This window comes from Brienomyrus brachyistius, unplaced genomic scaffold (genome assembly GCF_023856365.1).
Source record: "Brienomyrus brachyistius isolate T26 unplaced genomic scaffold, BBRACH_0.4 scaffold34, whole genome shotgun sequence".
Lineage (NCBI taxonomy): Eukaryota > Metazoa > Chordata > Actinopteri > Osteoglossiformes > Mormyridae > Brienomyrus > Brienomyrus brachyistius.
Genome location: NW_026042309.1, coordinates 2,789,533 through 2,797,695, shown reverse-complemented (window position 1 = coordinate 2,797,695; position 8,163 = coordinate 2,789,533). Strand labels below are relative to the sequence as shown.

The following is an 8,163-nucleotide window of genomic DNA, read 5'->3' as shown; positions in this document are numbered from 1 at the left end:
TTCTGTCCAACGGGGGAGCAACCAGACCTATTACTGGGGGGTGGGGGTGGCAAGGGTGTTAATTATTTAACAAATCAAATTTCTTTATTTATTTAAATATATTAATTATAATTTTATTTACTTTAATCCACTGGACCAGGACATAAATATAATTTCCAGTTTTCTTCAGTCTTTTCTGTCTCTAGTTAAATGATTATTATACACATTGATTGACAGTCATTATGTCAGTTATGTTCAGCTGCAGTAATACAGTTAATTTAACTTAATCCAGCAGACTGTGGTTTCATTATGTTACTCAGTTATGCTTTGAGTGACGCTGAAGCAGGACATTAATAGGACAGAACAGAAAGCCTTTATTGTCACTGTACAGGGAGGAAATACAGTAAATGGACATAAATATATAATATATAAAATGTACATATACAGGAGAAGGGGATACCCCCCCCCCCAATCAGGATTACATTTAATTACATTTTAGTCAGAGAGAAAACGTATAAAAAACAATATTTTTCATGTTTATTCAGCTCACTGAACACAGTCATTTATTTTTTGTAAAACACACGGTACTGTGCAAAAGTCTTAGTCAGTCCAAAGAAATGTTTAAAGCTGTTTATCTGGGTAGCAAGTGTACTTTGGCTTAGAACAAAAAACACAATTTAACATTAGAACGTGTGCAAATTAAGAGTAACACAATAAAAACTAGTAATAATTTCTTCTGTTTTCTAAAAAGTTACTGATATCTAGTTGGATGGCTAGATGAACACCGCTTCAGTTCCCAAACTTCTCCTCAGGGGCACCTCAGCCGTTCCGTGATTTAGTTCAATTTCACCAACAGCTCAATTAAATAATTAAATATATCGGTTTAAAAAGTCAGTGAGAGATTGACTAGCTGTATGAGGTGTGTTAGTGGTGAAGGGGGGCTAGGCCGCGTGCTAACCTTTGTCACACTGAGAATGGGGAACTAACTGGAACTGGAACATAGGCAGGACAAAAAGGGGGGCTCCGGCCCTCCTCGAAGTGCAAGTAAATTTAGAAAAGCAGAAGGTACATTGACAGGGTCGCGGTGACATTAAGCTTACGCTTGACATGCGGGGACATAACAAGGGAGGGGGTCGCTGACGCTGCTTAATTGCAACATAATAAGATAAGATAAAAGGGAACGGGTGTGGGGACTAACACTAGCAGTTACAAAACAATAGTTGCATGTTACGCTAACTGGAGAGTCAACAACAAGAACGGCAAACGCCCTGTTTGGGTTATAAAAACCAGACCCTGACAAGAGATATTGAGCTACTCTTGGTATGTACTGTTTTGTGCATCTAAGTGTGCTCCCTGATTGCAATCTGTGACGTCATTAAAGAGAGCTGACATGCAACCAACCTTCGCCTCAGACTGCATCCTTCCCTCATCAACGGACTCGGTGGAGTCTAACTCCAACACTGGTTCTCCGCAAAGCGCAGCACTCGCGTATTACACCGCGTATGCGTACATGGAAACGTTCATATTTCTCTGGTCAAGCTGTGTACTTTGCACATGCGCACGTGTCCTATTTAAGTATTAGTAGTAATTCTGATATTCCCTGCACACGTACCGCAGCCGCGAGGTCTGTGTATGTTTCACTACGTTTTACAAATTCAGAGCGGCAGTTCACGGGGCTGCCAACTTTGATCAACTGGCTGGCGTGAGGTTTTCAATTTGGGACAAGTCTGCACACATATGCATACGCATTTAAATGTATGCAACAGTTCTATTACCTTGAAAATTGGCTGTAGGGTTTGCAAACTACCCCAATCCTCATCAAAATCATCTATGTTGGCGTTTAAAGACAAATTTGTAGTGCGGCAGGCGGTCGTCCGCGGAGGAGTAAAATGCATCATAAAAGTCTATACAAACACGTCCGCTTATACGTGCGCGGAGAGGTACCAGTCTGGCCGCCACGTTTTCTGTGTTGATTCCGGCTTCGTCTGCGCACTTACGTGAGGATAACAAGACGCATGCGCGACGTGCAGTGCCACCAGAAATTGGCGTGGCAGTATGGTCACGTTTTGTCACGGAATATTGTCTTTACTAACGGTACAGATCGTATTAAAGTAGCATCTGATTTTTTTAAGAATGAGTGTCCAGAAGAGCTGTATATTTTCACAGACAAGAAAAAAATATTCCGAACACTATTGTGTCCTTCTTTGTACAGTGTCTTCAAAATTTAATGGCAGTATAAGTTTCTAAGAAAGCAGTGTCATGCGTACAAGGTACAATGAAATTCTAACCTGAAATTCTTACTTACCTACTTTCATAAGCAGCATTATTTTTCATACAGTTCCATCCATCCATCGATTTTTCTGCCACTTATCTAATATCCATCCATCCATTTTCCAAACCACTTATCCTACTGGGTCACGGTGGGTCCGGAGCCTATCCCAGAAGCAATGGGCACGAGGCAGGGAACAACCCAGGATGGGGGGCCAGCCCATCGCAGGGCACACTCACACACCAGTCACTCACACACCAGTCACTCACTCATGCACACCTACTGAATGGGCAATTTAGTAACTCCAATTAGCCTCAGCATGTCTTTGGACTGGGGGGGAAACCGGAGTACCCAGAGGAAACCCCACGACGACATGGGGAGAACATGCAAACTCCACACACATGTGACCCAGGCGGAGACTCGAACCCAGGTCCCAGCGGTGTGAGGCAACAGTGCTAACCACTGCACCACCATGCCATCCTTAATTTTTAATTAAGAATTAAAAATGAGTATATTGGGTCCTAATTTGGTACTAAACACCTGTTTTGTTTTATAGAGAGTCCACCCCACAGCCTGCCAGACACATTCAGTAAACTGATTATGCTATTAATGATCGTATTGTGCTAATTTTGCTCAGTAAGCAATGTGCAAAATTAACTAATGTGCAAAGCTAATTAATGTCTATCATTATTTGAGATTGTTATGTTTATTACTTATTGCTGCTCACAATGATCTGCCTGATATTTTGACCAAGCAATGGACACAAATAAAATAGTGAGTTTAATATTGATTCTACAACAGCTATTAATAAAAGTGAGTTTGTCTTTAGATCACTATATGAACGTCTTTTAATCCACTTTGGACACACGCCTCTCTCCAGCAGCGCGCCAATGCGACGCTCCCAACGTAGATGCATCTAGGCTGGTATATAATGTAGTATATATTATATATAATCTCTCAGGTTATATATAATATATAATCTCTGGGTCTGCCCCCAGGCCTCCTCCTGGTTGGACATGCCTTGAAACACCTCCCCAGGGCGCCGTCCAAGAGGTATCCTAGAACCATCAACTGACTCCTTTCAATGCGGAGAAGCAGCGACTCTACTTTGAGCCCGGATGTCTGAGCTCCTCACCCTCTCTAAGGCTGAGCCCAGACACCCTGCTGAGGAAACTCATTTCTGCTGCTTATACAGTATTCACAATCTCATTTATTCGGTCATCACCCAGAGCTCATAACCATAAGTGAGGGTAGGAAGGGTAGGCCTTGTAGGCCTCACAAACGTTTGTGTAAACATTGTCCAGACAGATTCTCCCTCTAGCTGGGATGTTCATATATTGGAAGAATTTGGGGAAAACTGGCTTCAGATTTGCCTGATTGAAGTCTCCAGCAATGATGAAAAAAGCAATTTTTTTAATTTTAATTTTTTTTTTTTTTTTTTTAAGCAATTTATTGCTGCACACATCTCAGTTAAACCAACTGGGACGTCACAAAGTTCACGATCCACATCAGTTATTCCCGTGATGTTTGAGAAGAAATCAAAAATTTTGGATCAAGACTCCTGACATACAAATTATTAAAGAACTCAGTGCAGAATTTGGCTATTTTCTTGATGTCATCTGCAGCATTTCCATAAATCCTCACCCGCATAATGCAGTTGTTCCTGACTTGCTGACTTTCCAGCCTAAAGAAATAGGCTGAGTTCTGCTCACCTTGTTCAAGCCATTTTTGCCACAATCTAACAAAGGCTCCTTCTGCCTTATGTTTATATATAATCATACAATTTATTCTGTAAGTCACCTCCTACATTATTTTCTGTATCAGTAAGACGATTGACTGGTTTGCAGGTTAAAGCAGTAAATCTCATTTATAATTTTCTTTTCTTCATCTCTTCCGATTCGAGCCAAGTCACTACTAAACCTTCTGACAAATTTTGCTACATCATGTTATTATTGCAATACTTTTTTCTGTATTGGGTCTGTTCCAGTGTAAGTCAGTTAATTATTCTATATTTAAAATAGCTACTTTATTTCTCAAGATTGAACTGTTTAATATCCCGTTTGAAGATATTTTATATCCAGTAGACGATGACAAAGATTGCATGTTCTCCCCATGTCGTCGTGGGGTTTCCTCCGGGTACTCCAGTTTGCCCCCACAGTCCAAAGACATGCTGAGGCTAATTAGAGTTGCTAAATTGCCCATAGGTGTGCATGTGTGAGTGAATGGTGTGTGAGTGTGCCCTGCGATGGGCTGGCCCCCCATCCTGGGTTGTTCCCTGCCTCGTGCCCATTGCTTCCGGGATAGGCTCCGGACCCCCCGCGACCCAATAGGATAAGCGGTTTGGAAAATGGATGGATGGATGGATATTTTAAACTGTATTTGTCAAACACTGCGCCCACTAACAGGTGAATAATATTGATTACCTGGTAATAGTGGCACCTGCTAGTAGGTGGGACCTATTAGGCAGCAAATAAACAATGTGTAGGATATACTGGGATGCAGAAAAGTGGACAAGCCTAAAGATTTGAGTGACAAGGGCCAAGTTGTGATGGCTTGATGATTCGGTCACAGCATCTCCAAAACTGTAGGGAAATATGTGAACGGGTGACGGAGGCTCATTACATGTCAGATAGTACAGCAAACCTTCAGAGGTCTAGAGGAATCCACGCCCTGATGAGTCAAGGCTATTTTGGCGGCAAAGGGGAGCCTGGGCCCCACCATGAACCTGCTGACCACTGCAGGACCATCTCACAAGAGCTGGGGGTTATGATCCAGCTCTCTAGCCATCACCAAATGGCCCATATCAAAGTCACTCCCATCCTTACACTTGCACATTGTTTCTGCTTCCAACACATCAGCTTCAAGGACAAAGCATCCACCTGCTGCCTAATATAACCCCCCCACAGCCAGATGCCACTGTAACCAAATAATCAATGTTATTCGCTTCACATGTTATGGCTGATCAGTGTATAACCTCTGTATCTCAGTTACGTTTCAGACTGTTTTGCTACATTGTGCAGATTAATATACTGTGTTTATAATACATTTAAAAATTTCCCAAAATTCAGCACATTGTCAGTTTCACTGGCCAACACACTGATCATCGTAACATCATCAAGTTCTTTAGCCAAATTAGGTGTGCTGAGCAATGGGAAACCTGACACTGCAGTACAGTGAATCATGCAGCAGCACTGGGAAAATGTAAAAACACATTTTACCTCCAAGGGCCACTGTTCTCCCACCTTTTTTCATTAGTCTTACATGTCTGTAAAGACATAAAATATGTTTGCACATATACTGTACTGATCCTGAGAGGATTAAGATGGCAAAAATATCAATTGGGCTGGTGATTGCACAATATTTTAGAAGCTAAATTATGAAATGTATGACTATATATATTACACAATGATAAGGTATAAATACAGATAAGCTACATACCGTTGGAGTGAAGCTGAAGTCCTTCTCTCTTCTAGACAATGGAATCAGTAGAAATGAAGTTTTGCCACGACATGAGAAGCCAGGAAAGTGAAGCAGAACAAGAACAGGAACATTATTCAGCCTTGGCTGACTAGGTCTGTATTCCGGACATTACATTCATGATTTAATTTGATTGCAAGGCCCTTGAATAATTTTAACTTGCTTGCGGGTTCCCTATGTACAGTATGTATTACCTTTCCTGACCTTCGGAGGTCCTCCCTCCTGTTTCAGAGCATTTTTAAGGCTTTTTCCCGAATTTCCTGCTCTTTGCCGACGAGGCTGCAGGGCAACTCTGCTGTGACCTTGAAATTACATGAAATATTCTGTTAAAACACTTTATTTGGTGATTGAAAATTTAAGCCCTCATTGGGCTTTATGTGGTAAAAAAGTAAAATAGAGAAATTAAACTATTTGATTAGAAATATTGATTTTAAACAGTTTTATGAGGTACAGACTTTGCTTATGACAGGTTTCCAGTCAATTTCCGCTCCCTTGCAGGCAGTGGTCCACATTTTTGATGCACCCAGGGATGATCTTACAACAGCCTGGTGGAGACGTGTAGAAAAAAGAAAGATATCAGTTTTGCACCAAAAACGTTAGAATAGAGAGGAGTGCAGGTGGACATAGAATGAGCAGAATGAATGGTAGCAGTATTTCTGATGTGAGAACCACTTATTCTGCTGATTCTACTTCCACCTGCACTGTCTGTGTTCTAACAGCTCTGTCCACTTTAGTTTCTATTTCCAGGACTGTGTGATACTTACACTGAATCTCTTTTGTTCAGGTGTTGCCGCTGATTTCCCTGCTTATTTTTTAGGAAGTCTTCTGCTTCCACTCCAGACTGCTTGAAGGAAAGACCATGAAACTAAATATGATATATTCTGTAACCATGACCTGACAGCAGTATGTCTGTGAAACCACAAAAAACACAGAGCTTGCTATCAAACAGACAGTTTACTTGCCTTTAGTTTTAAAATGGAAATTAGGGATTTCCTCAGTCTGAAGTTTTTGGGGAACAAAAGGTAAACATCTTGCTCCCCAATGTCCACAAAATCATCCCCTGTCACACCTTGTTCTTCATGGTTAAACACAGAGAAAATAGATTAATCCACATGACTGTAACTATAAAACCCAAAATATTATGGCCACACAGAGGTTGAAAAAATAACAATGATTATGAATAAATTAATAATAAAACCCCATAATATAATTAAGGCACGCAGAGTGAGCACATAGCAGGCATAGCAACAGTAAGTAAGGTGGATAAAGGGGCAACTGAGAAGTCTGCATCAGCAAATTTAGCATATTTCCCATAAACACAACACTGATAGGAGTTATCAATTTAGCATTACCATATACAGTACAGTACTGTGCAAAAGTCTTAGGCAGTCCAAAGAAATGTTTAAAGCTGTTTATCTGGGTAGCAAGTGCACTTTGGCTTAGAACAAAAAATACAATTTAATATTAGAATGTGTGCAAATTAAGAGTAACACAATAAAAACTAGTAATAATTTCTTCTGTTTTCTAAAAAGTTACTGATATCTAGTTGGATAGCTAGATGAACACCGCTTCAGTTCCCAAACTTGTCTTCAGGGGCACATCAGCCGTTCCACGATTTTGTTAAATTTCACCAACAGCTCAATTAAATAATTAAATATATTGGTTCAAAAAGTCAGTGAGAGATTGACTAGCTGTATGTGTCACGGGACGAGGTGAGCGATCGCGAGCAGAGCGGCGATCGTGCGGGAAAGGAGCAGGCAGGCAACAGTATACGGGAAAACGGGGGTTTATTCTGGCTTCGGGGAGCCGGGAACACTGGACGCAGACTGACTTCAACTGACATTAATGACAGACAAAGCAAACTGGGGAGACCAGGACTTAAATACACAGAACAAGGCAGCAGGAAACAAGACACGACTGGGCAGGATCAGGAAATCACACGTGGGTAATTAGGGGGCGTGGCACACAGGAGGAGCGGACGAGCCGGGCATGACAGAACCCCCCCCCAAAGGCGCGCTACTCCGGGCGCGCCAAGGAAGGGGGCGACGGACGGGACGAGGCAGAACAGGACCTGGAAAACAAGAACAGAATTAACGCAGGACCGGGAACAAGACAGAGGCACAAAACACAGCCAGGGACAAGACAAAGGACAAAACCCGACAGAGGGCCGGGAAAGCAGACAGACAGACAAGAAAGGGCGAAGCAGAGGGCACAGGCGGGACACAAGGGCCAGGAGTGAACGGAGGGAACACAGGAGGACGAGGAGCAGAGACGGGAGGAACGAAGCGAGGGGGAGCAAAAAACGAAGGGGCAGAGACAGGCGGGACAAAGGCAGGGGCGTAGGGAGAGAAGGAGGAGGAAGGAAGGGGAGCCCGAGGGAGACCCAGCGGGCGACGGGAGGCAGCCGGAGGGGCCGCAGGCGGCCGGGAGGCCGGAGC

At 42.6% G+C, this 8,163-nt stretch overlaps 1 long non-coding RNA gene across 1 annotated transcript; it reads right to left on the bottom strand.

Moving 5' to 3' along the window:
• Positions 1-336: 336 nt before the first annotated feature.
• Positions 337-7,416, bottom strand: LOC125721644 (uncharacterized). Its single transcript, XR_007385882.1, has 2 exons — positions 7,325-7,416; positions 337-797 (listed from the first exon to the last, which is right to left on the bottom strand). It is a non-coding gene; the product is annotated as an uncharacterized LOC125721644 (long non-coding RNA).
• Between the last annotated feature and the right edge of the window lie 747 nt (positions 7,417-8,163).